At 32.8% G+C, this 11,759-nt stretch overlaps 2 pseudogenes; both read right to left on the reverse strand.

The window, feature by feature from the left end:
• Positions 1-1,918: 1,918 nt before the first annotated feature.
• On the reverse strand, positions 1,919-2,560 carry LOC149555260 (AMP deaminase-like; annotated as a pseudogene).
• A 7-nt stretch (positions 2,561-2,567) lies between these two features.
• LOC149555261 (AMP deaminase pseudogene) lies at positions 2,568-3,241 on the reverse strand (annotated as a pseudogene).
• Between the last annotated feature and the right edge of the window lie 8,518 nt (positions 3,242-11,759).

Consider the following 11,759-nt stretch of genomic DNA (forward strand, 5'->3'; position numbering starts at 1 on the left):
AAAAAGATTTTGAAAATAAAACAGTCAAGCATTTAAAAAAAGAAAAAGAAAATAGTAGGGTTTTGGAAGAAACCTTAAATGGAAGATCACAATTTTGTTCTTTGAAAAAGCTTTCTTCAACAGACAGCTTGATTAAAATGTTTTTGAATTAAAAAGGAATAAAGAAGAATGCATAGTCATGAAAAAATAATTTTATCAGAGGTTATGAAAGGAGTTTTTAAAAGGGGAGAAAAGAAGTTTTTGTTTAATGCTATTGGGTCCTTGCTAAGATTCAAATAGAAATTTTGTAAACCCTGAATGAAGAAGGCAGTTGGTTAAAAATGAAAATCAAAGCAAATTTTATGTAACTGTATGAAGAATTTTCTTCATCAAAATAGGTTCTAAAATGAAGATTCTTAAGACAACATGCATGAACAAAATGAAGGTTTTGAAAATCTCTATTCAGAAAGAAAATGGCATTTTTCATGAAGACTGAATATTTTGGGTATTAAACCCGAAATATTATATGTATTGTTTTTATCAAAACAAAGAAAGTATTGAAAGATAGTTTAATAAGGAAAGATCACATTAGAATGGTAACCAATTTTAGTTGGTTTCTCAAACAACAAAGAGGGTTTTCTTAACAACCCTAATTGGTTCAATTTGGTTTACTTGTAACATTTCATTTCGAATTTCATCTCTATATATAGAGATCATTTGTAAATTCTCAAACGGATATGTGTGTATAAAGCATAAAAGAAGACATATATACATTTGAGGAGATCTAAAAATGTTCAAAGTTTTATTATAAACTTGTGTACATGTATAGATGTCTGTTGGTAAATAGATTGTTCTTCTTCTTATTCTCCTTTTAATTTCCCCAATTCGTAATGAAGAACAACCTTACACAACAGTTGGGAAACTATTTCTAAGAATAACTTGTTTCCCTCTGAATTAAGGTACAGCTCCCTATGTGAATAATTTTCAAGGAATTATGTTTCTCTCCTAAACTAACACGAGGTATGCTCTTAACTCGAGAGCAGAAGAGGAGAACTAAATTAAGCCTATATGAGACTTAATCCAGGCAAGAAAAACTTTCTAATCTATAAACCAAGCAATATAACTCACAATTCTTATAAATCCATATACTCAGCATTTAATTAACCTATAGCAAACGCTAATAGAAAAATAAATGAGACGATTAAAGACTTCCAATGAATCTTTCTCTAAATACCCCAAAGCACTTCTTACTGTGGTTAATTCATATCCTCATGACAAAAGAATAAAACATATTTTCTCTCCTTCTGTAATTCAAAAAAAGAAAGACACATAGAAGCAACGACTAATTGAATGGAACAGAAAACCATTGACATAAAATCCTCTTTATTGGCTCTAGAATATTAACTCTTCCCTTCCCTATATGCAATGAAAAAAAATGCTCTTTCCTCTACTCTAGCACTCTGACTATATGCATGAAAAGAAGAACCCCTGGACAATAAAGAATTGATACCTAGCGTGATTTTCTATGCAATCTCCCTTCATACCAACAATTTTCTGACCCCTCTCTAAGAAAAAGATTTACCATAAATAGGCTTCCTCAAGATGCTTGTTCAGCTTCTCCTTATGATGACTTTTCAGTTTCATAAAACTAAATCTCAAAATGGTCCTGACTTTTCAGTTTTGTAAACGCCTTAAGAAAAATAAAATCCTCTCTATTTCATGACACATGGCCTTTTCATTTTGATGGAAACAGAAACTCATTTCCTTTCTTAATAGAACAATTTTCTCTTACGGCCTTGTCCTGCTATTTGGAGATTAACTTAGTGGCACATGTCACTAGAATCCTCCAACACCTTCGGTTTGTCTTCAAGAATCTTTTATCATAACTCTGCAAATGTATGGACAAATGGAGGCATCGTATCCTTTCCTTGACATATATCTATGCTTCGGGCCTTCTTATAAAATATGAGCTTCCAACCCAATGGGACTTGCAAGCATGAGAGAATCCAGACTGGTAGACAAAATTACGAGCTATTTCACAAAGATCACATGGACTAAGCTTCTATACCTGAGCTGCAACACTGTATTCCTCTACAAGAGGCTTTTTTGTTAAATGAATTTGTAGCGGGTCATCTATTGAAAGTGATACATTGAGGCCTCAAGCAAAAAAAAAAATAAACGTTGGAAAAGGGTTTCGATGGTAATCCAGAAAAAGTGATTTATTGCCCAAGGGAGACATAGCTAAACCAATCTGAGTAGGATAATATAAATACTGCAAACTAGGTGACTTCCTAAGATTATTTCCATGGGCAATATTATGAGTCACCAGGAATGTTGCAGCCAAGTGATCAATATCATCAGCCTCGCCATAGTGGGGCTAGAATCTAATTGTTGTCCTTCCTTTAGATTCGCGAAGCTTGTTTAGCGTGTACAATTTTTCATAACAATAGTAAGCATAATATGAAAAAGCAGGATTAAATGCATTTGTCCATTGAGCAGGTGTCGACATGTGCTTCGTTGGTCACCTTTTAGGCTTGCTTTCATCATCAACCATATCAAAGCCAACTACCTGCTTCAAGAAGATGTGAGCGATGATAACACATTGTTCTAACATTTCCTAAGGCTATGCTTCTAAGGATCCGATGTAAATCAGTGAAGAATGTGGTTGAATCAGCAACTAGAAAAGGTTCTTTCTTTGCATCTTTATTTGCATAAACATGTACCACGCCATCTTCTATTACAAAATGATGTTCACTCGTTGACTCATGCTCATAATGAAATGGATTAGGATTTCTCTTAGGTGTACAAGGATCTGTTATGATCTCCTTTTCCCATGGAGCAACATTTTCTCTAAAGACATATTTCTCTCGTAGATCAAGGTACTCTTGCATCATCCAACATACCTCCTCCTCCTCAAAAGTCGCTGTGTCAATAGGAGTGACTTTTAGCCGTACTAGCGTGTCCTGTTTTGGCTCTTGCCTTAACATATCTACAACCACAGGGTCAGGTGCATTCATAGAAAAATCCCCAAAAATGCTATGTGATCTCATCATAATTGATTGTTCCAGAGTTGTGGTTCTAGTCTATATCAGAGTTCTTGAGATCTTGTCATATCTTCATCTGCAATATCACCATTAGTGTTGTCATAATTAAAATGTTGATCTTCTTGGCTTACTAGTAGATCATCCTCCTCATCAGAATCCTCAACACTCTCAAAAGCAGTAGCACCAGTGATTAGACCGACAACCCCCAAATCTCCCATATGACTTTGTCTCATGAATAGAGTGACCACAAAGAGCTTTTGAGACAACAATTGATAACTTCTCGTGTCGATGTAAGTTGTGGGCACCTCCAACAAGTACCACCTCTTGTCCAGTATGAAGCATCTTTTTTTTTTTTTAACCTCTATCTCAATGGCTTGCATATTAATGTTGTAGTTATGGCCTCGTTCAAAGAGATTATAATGATTATGGTTTTGTAATACTATTACAGGAATAAGTATCCGTGTAACCAAATCAATAGTCTCAAACTTATTCTTGCAGATTCATGCCATACGTCTGCATATGCTTGACATTCTGATCATCTTTCAGCTTTTGTATAGCAAACAAGACACTAAAGTTGCCTCTCGAGCCCCTTTTCTACCATTATAATTTCAAATATTGTAACCAGTGCACCTTTGAAGCATCAAAAATGTGGAATCCCACTCTAACTCTTTGGAGTATTTTCACACTATATTTTCAACACAAGAAAGATTCTTTGAGCCATTTGAGAACGACCCATATTATCAATTTTCAAAAAGAGTTTGAAATCATCATGATACAAACCGATGAGATTTCACAAACTGAGTGCGCAAATGCCTCCGGCGCACTGGATTTTGGATTTTTTGCCCTGAATGATAGAAGCATCTTTAGGCCATGCTTCCAAAATCGAAAATGTTCTTTGAAAGATTTGAAAACAACCCAAATCATTAGTTTTTGAAAACGAGTCAAGATCCCCAAGATTCGAGCTGGCAGGTTTTGGAGAAACGAGTGTGAAAATGACAATGGCGCACTAGATTTCAAGATTTCTGCCTCGACCCTTTACACATTATTTCAGGCCAAACTCTCTAAATATGAAACGTTCTTCGAAGCATTTCAAGAAGACCCAAGTGGATAGTTTTTGAAAAGAAGCCATATAATGTTGAAAAATCGTTGGCGGGTTTCTGACTCTATTGGTGCACAAAAGCAATGGCATAGCGCAAATTGGAAAACTCGTCGAGCCATATCTTTGCTATTTCTTCATTGTTTCTCATGTTATTTCTTCCAATGGCTTTGTTTTGTCCTAAAGAATCGGTCCATACCTTCATTTTGTTGAAAACATTGACCTTATTTGACTATCGAACATGCATCTTTCTTTATGTTGTGCATTCTAATGGCCACTTCTGCATCTGAAACTCTTTTTGTTTTGAGTTGTTAGGCATCTGAAGATTATTACCTGATCATATTAGATCATTTCGACAAAGAAGAACTCCTTGAAGACTGACTTTTTTCATTTCTATCATAATCAATACATTCTCTGTTCACAATTTGGAATCATACCATGTCTATCACTGTTCTATTGAATAGGCCCGAGAATCATGTCGTGCACCATAAATACATCCTCATAATATGCTTGCTAAGCCTCAAAATATAACAAAGACTATTCATATAACCAAATAATAATAATTTAATTCTTTAATGATCATTGTTCATCCGTTGCTTACCTTGAAAAGCCACGGCTCCTTCATAATCAGAGTTAATTCTTTTGTGACTTGGTAAGATTCAACATAATGTAGGCAGAGTTTTATGATAAAAACATTCATAGCCTTATCCTTTCTTATCTTCAAAGGAGACTAATCATAATTTGATTTGGAACTATCCCAAATTTTTTTGCCTTCATAAGATTATAGTGATACAATACTGCTAGCATTAACATACCTTCTTGAAGTGATTACTTCAATCAAAGAGCCTTTAGAGAACTGCATCCATAGTCTTGTATTAATAAGAAGACTTCTTTCCAAAGTTCTATTGTTTGGACCTTGCTCAAAACTATAAACAATCTAAGATGTGATTCAATCTGTGATTGTCTATACTCTGTTGCTGAAAGCCATGTTGGCACATATGCATTCATTTAGTATAAGAAAGGTTTCAACAACTGAATGCACAAGGAATAAAATCTGAAACTTCCAAAACCAATTTTTTCAATGTGTTATCCATATGTAAACTTTCTGAATGCTTGAAAATCGTAATCCCCAACCATTCTTCTGCTGAAAAGATCATTAATTGAAAGATCATAATCTTTGCTAGATTGGGGGCTACAACCTACCCAATTAATGAGACCTTGAAAACATCCCACCTGGCTTAAAACAAGATGGAAAATGAAGGGAAACCTGGGAAAGATTACCTACCTATAAAGACTTAGACTTAGACACCAGACTAACTTGATGACTATATGACTCAATATTGCCAAAAAAAAGGGTGACTTAAAGTCAAGCAACAATGTCATATACACATTTGTATATGTATATGAGGTTGTAATCAAAGCATTGATAAAGGGTTAAACACCCTTAGTAGAAGCTGCTAATTGTAAAAGAGTTGGAACTCAATAAAGGATACAAGTTCACGGAGTGGTTTTTCTCCCTATGATGAAACTATGAGGATTTTGGAGGATTTTCCACTCAGTACAAAATTGGTGTTTCTTCTTTCTATGAATTGGTATTATTTTGTTTATAATGAATTTTTACATTTCAATATGATTTGATTTCTTCACTGCTATAAATTGTGAATTGAATTTACTAAAATCAGATTTGGGGATAATTTAATAGTGTTCTGATTCACACCCCCCCCCCTCAAAACCCTGATACTTCCAACAAGTGGTATCAGAGCATAGGATTCCTTTTTGCAATTGTTCCAAGGATATTAAGTAGAAATCATGGCACAATCTAAATGAGCTTCTCTTAATAGGGCTTTGCTATTTGATGGAAACGATTATGTTTTCTGAAAAGTTATGATGGAAACCTTAATACATTCCTTAGATGTAAGGATGTGGAATGTTGTAATAACAAAATATATTGTCCCAACAACAATCCCTACTGATGCTAATGAAAAATAGAAATCTGAATTGGATAAGAAGGCAAGATATTCCCTTCTTTGTGGTCTCTCTAGAGATGTCTTTGCCAAAGTTATTTAATGAAAATCAGCCAATGATATATGGGTTAAACTTGAAACAATATATCAAGGTGACAATAAAGTAAAAGAGTCTAAACTAATTACTCTTAAAACACAGTTTGGAAATCTAAAAATGAATGAAGATGAAACTATTGTTGCATATATTTTAAGAGTAGATGAAGTTGTAAATGCCAAAAAGGGTCTAGGAGAAGAGATAGAAGAACATGATGTAGTTTCAAAGGTTATTAAGTTAGTTTTACCTAAATTTGAAACAAAAATATCTACGTTAGAAGAAAAGAAAAGTTTCTCAAAAATGACCCTACATCAACTTCAAGGTACATTAATTGCATATGAAATGAGGATTAGCCATCAAGCTAGTTCCTCATCAAAAGAATCAACTTTTAAGGCTGAAAAGCATGATGAGAGTGACTCAGATCTAACAAATGCTTTAGAAGCATTGCTAGTTAGAAGAATGAGAATGAAATATAAAGGCAAACCTAAATGCTTCAGTTGTAGTGAATTAGGACACTTTGCTACAAAGTGTCCAAATGTGAAACTAGAAGATTGTGATGAGAAAATTGAGAAGTTTTCAAAAAAGAAGCCTTGGAATCAGAATAAAACATTTAAGGATTACAAGAAGAAAATTCTTCTTTCAAAAGAAGATTCAAATGAAGAATCCAATGAAGCTAATGAAGAAGGGGAAAGACTATTCATGGCTAAAATAGTCCACACCCCTAAACCTAAATTTAATGAATCTGAATCCTCATTTGATTCAAATGTAAAAGAAGATCTAGAAGAAGAACTACTGAAATCTTTGCAAGAACTTAAAAGACTAAAGAAGTTGATTTCTAATCAAGAAATTGAAAATCAAAAACTTCAAGAAGAGTTAGAGGAAGCAAATTTAATTATATAAAATAAAAAACTCTTGCTTGAGGAAAATGATAAAAAATTAAAAGTCTTGTAGAGTTCATCTGAAGAATCCACTAGCTAGAAAAAAGAGGTTATTTTTCAATGGTTATTATTTTAATTGTAATATTTTTGCGCACAAGGCTATCTTTTGTGAAAATAGCATTAATCAAGGAAAAAGAAAAGTGTTAATTAGGTGCTTTAAATACTTTCATTATGGTCATTATGCAAATCAATGTAAATTGAATATGAGACCAAAACAAATATGGAAGCAAGTAAAGGCAACAGAAAAGTCCTTAATTGTTGAAACAACACTATTTACTCAAAAACTTGCAATGTGGGTATTAGATAGCGGTTGTTCACATCATATGACTATATCCAAAAGCAAATTTAAAGCCCTAGAAAATTTTGATGGAGGGTTTGTTTGATTTGGTGATAACTCAGGAGCCTACATTACTAGAAAAGGCTCAATAATTTTGAATAAAGACACACCAATTCATGATGTGTACTTTGTTGAAGGTTTAAAACATAACTTGCTAAGTGTAAGTCAGATTTGTGACAGTGGGTATTCCATTTCCTTTAATGCAAAAGGATGTTATATAAAAAATGGAAAGGATAGAGTCATTGCTAGTGGCTTGAGAACAAATAGTAATCTCTATAACCTAATAGATTCAATTTTCTAAGAAACTTCATTAGTTAATACTTGTCCAAAGAGTCAAGTAGAAGAAAATTGGCTATGGCACAAAAAATTGGGACATTTAAACTTTAATAATCTTGCTAGAATTACCAAGAATAAAAAGGTTATAGGACTACAACAAATTACCAAACCAGCAAATATTTGTGAAGAGTGTGTTAAATGCAAACAAACAAGAGTTTCTTTTAAAACAAAAGAATACTTGTCAAATAGACCACTTGAATTAGTGCACACTGATTTGTGTGGTCCAACTAAAATAGCTTCACTATATGGTGAAAAATATTTTATGCTATTTATAGATGATTATTCAAGGATGGTTTGGGTAACATTTTTGAAACATAAATTAGAAGCTTTTGAACACTTCAAAATTTTCACAAAGATGGTAAAAAGAGAGACTGATTTAAAAATAAAATGTTTAAGATTAGATAGGGGAGGAGAATTCACCTCTCAAGAATTTGTTGAGTATTGTGAAAAAAATGGCATAAAGAGACAATACTCTACTGCTAGGGCACCATAACAAAATGGTGTTGTAGAAAGAAAGAACATAACTATAAAAGAAATGGCAAGAACCATGCTGAATGAAGCAAAATTGCTTGATAAATTCTAGAAAAAAGTTGTTCATACAACTGTTTACATTCTTAATAGAGCACAAATCAGAGCGAGAACTGCCTACACTCCATATGAATTATGGAATGGAGAAATAAAAAATGTCAAGAATTTTAAGATTTTTGGCTACAAATGTTTTATAAAAAAGAACGATGATTCTTTAGAAAATTTTAACACAAGGTCGGATGGAGGGATCTTTCTTGGGTATTCCACACATAGCAAAGCCTATAAATGTTATAATAAAAGGATGAACAAAGTTATAGAAGCTATAAATGTCATATGTGATGAAAATTCTATGTGCTGTAATGGTCAAAAAGATCATGAAGATTCATCTTTTCAGAAATTAGAAACTATACATGATGAACATATTGAAAATGATAAACATGAACTTACTAATGAAAATGAACTGGTTCATGAAACTGAACCAAAAAATTGCTCAAGTCCTAAAATAACTAGTGTTGGTTCAAAAATGAAAACCTCTTCCAGAATAATAGCTAAAAGACATCCTAAGTCTCAAGTTATTGGAGATGTAGAGAAAGGAATTCTAACTAGAAGAAAAGCCAAAATAGGATAACAAGCAAATATTGTTGAACATTTCTTCTTAATAGTTGACTTTGAACCAAAGAATGTTGCTAAAGCCTTATTAGATTCCTATTGGAAAAATGCTATGCAGGAGGAAATAAATCAAGTAGAGAAAAATAAGACTTGGGAACTTGTTCCCATACCTAGTCACAAAAATGTCATAGGTGGAAAGTGGATATTCCGTAATAAACTGAATGAAGAAAGTAAAGTGTACAGAAACAAAGCTAGATTTGTCTATAAAGGCTATGCTCAACAAGAAGGGATTGACTTCGGTGAAACCTTTGCAATAGTTACAAGAATGGAATCAATTAGAATCTTTCTTGCTTATGCTAGTTATAAAAGATTCACTGTTTACTAGATGGATGTTAAAACTACCTTCTAAAATGGGTATCTTGAAGAGGAGGTATATATGGAACAGCCAGAAGGTTTTGAATCCTCTAACAAATCTGATTATGTTTACTGACTGAAAAAGGCTTTGTATGGCTTAAAACAGGCTCCTAGGGCCTGGTACTCCAGGTTGGATAAACATTTAATGTCAAATGGTTTTTCTTGTGGAAAGGCGGATGACACTTTGTATATCAAAGTTATAAATGATGACATTTTGGCTGTAGAAATCTGTGGATGACATCATTTTTGGATCTACTAATGATGATTCAGTAAAAGATTTCTCTAAAATCATGGAATCTAAATTTGAGATGTCAATGTTAGGTGTGCTCACATTTTTTCTTGGTTTGCAAGTCTCACAGCTAGAACATGGATTATTTCTATCCCAAACAAAATATGCCAAATAAATGTTGAAGAAATTCAATATGTTAGAATGCAAACCTATTAGCACTCCTATAGAAATTGGTTGTAAATTAATAGAGAATGATGATTCACCTTTAGTTAATCAGACTATTTATAGATCTATGATTGGAAGCTTACTATATCTAACTGTATCTAGACCTGATATAATGCAAGTTGTATGTATGGTGTCAAGATTTCAATTTGATCCGAAGCAATCGCATCTTAATGCAGTGCATAGAATACTAAAATATATTCAAGGCACTCTTGATTATGGTTTATGGTATCCTCACCGGTTATACTGATGTAGATTGGGGATGATCTGATTATAAAAAGAGCACTATTGGTGCAACTTTCTTTCTTGGTGAGTGTTTGGTTGCTTGGCATAGTAAGAAATAGGATTGTGTAAATTTATCAACTTGTGAATCTGAATATGTTGTAGCTACAACATGCTATACTCAATTAATTTGGATGGATTATTAGTTATTTGATTTGGTCATTCAGGTTTCAAAACCTATTTCAATAATGTGTGATAATATGATTACCATTGAATTAAAAAAAAACCCAGTTATGCACTCACGTTCAAAACACATAGCCATTAAACTTCATTTCTTGAGAGATAAAGTTCAAAATAATGAATTCAAATTGGTTTATGTGCCTACTCAAGGACATGTGGCTGATATTTTTACAAAGGCACTACCAAGAGAACTGTTTACATAGTTAGGAACACGATTGGGAGTTTTCTCTCAATCAATACTGGCATAAAAAGTCTTCCTAATAACTATTCTATGTTAGGTTTCTACTCCTTTCACAAAAAGAATTCATGAAAAGTAGATGGTCAAATTTTTTATGCAAAAATTTTGGGGGAGTAATCAGCATTTCATAGATTGGTTTCAGAGATTTGGTTTCATAGATTCGTTTATTGGTTTCAAATTTGATTTCTCAGAATGATTTATCAACTTTATCAGTTTTTTGGTTGATTCAGGTTAGTTGGTTAAGATTTTGTCTAATAATCGGTATTTCATGGTAAATCAATATTGTATTTTTATTCATTATCTTGTATATATAAGTTGATTTTATGTTTTTTCACCTTGTATATATGAGATGGTGAAAATTTTTGCATCAAAAATGGGGCAGATTGTTGACCACGATGACATTCAGAAAGTTGGCAAAATATGTAATTAAAAAGGTGGCAAATGCATAATAGAGGTGGTGGTAAAAATAAGGTATAAATTGGTTACGCATGGCTTGGGACTTTGTACATAATACATACATTAAAATGGTAATGTGTTTGGCGGCAACTTTAAAAAGTCCCAATATAACATGACACTTGCATAATAAATTGAAAGTCACAGATGGTACCTATGATTAAAGACAAGATTGCATGCTGAAAGAAATCTTGCCATCTATCAAAATTGTAAGGTGGACTCCAAACAAAAATAAAAACTGCTTAAGGTTGTGGGCATTCTACCTGATAGTCTTCTTTGTTATCGCAAACAACATTGAGAAAGCTTTTTTTATGCAAATATGGAAAAATGCTTGAGGTCTGTAATATATATGGTTTTGTGCAGAGCGTAAATGCATTACTGGCTTTCTATCATCTACAATGGCTAAGGTTCTTATTGGACTCATCAATTTTTTATGGGGTTTATAAAGAACATGGTTTCATATTTTTTTATCTCCTTCTAATTTAAATCTATGTTTGCATAGAAAAATGAGAACAAAGTCTTTTCCATGGAAAAATGAGAACAAAGGAAAGTGATGGTGGCTCACGTCACTTTTGTTTGAAAATATTTAGGTATGAACAAAGGTAAAGATCTTTCTTGTCTTGATCATTGGTTTAAACTTCAAAACTAGCCTCTTCAAGTCAAAAGTAGAATAAAAGTTTTATTTTCAGTTCTTTGACAGCACAGAGTCAAAAGTAGAATAAAAGTTTTGTTTTCAGTTCTTTGATAGCACAGAGTCAAAAGTAGAATAAAAGTTTTCTTTTCAATTTTTCGACAACACAAAGATGAAGTTTTTTT

The sequence above is a fragment of the Cupressus sempervirens genome, chromosome 5 (assembly GCF_028749045.1).
Source record: "Cupressus sempervirens isolate cs-2001-9-10 chromosome 5, ASM2874904v1, whole genome shotgun sequence".
Classification (NCBI taxonomy): Eukaryota; Viridiplantae; Streptophyta; class Pinopsida; order Cupressales; family Cupressaceae; genus Cupressus; species Cupressus sempervirens.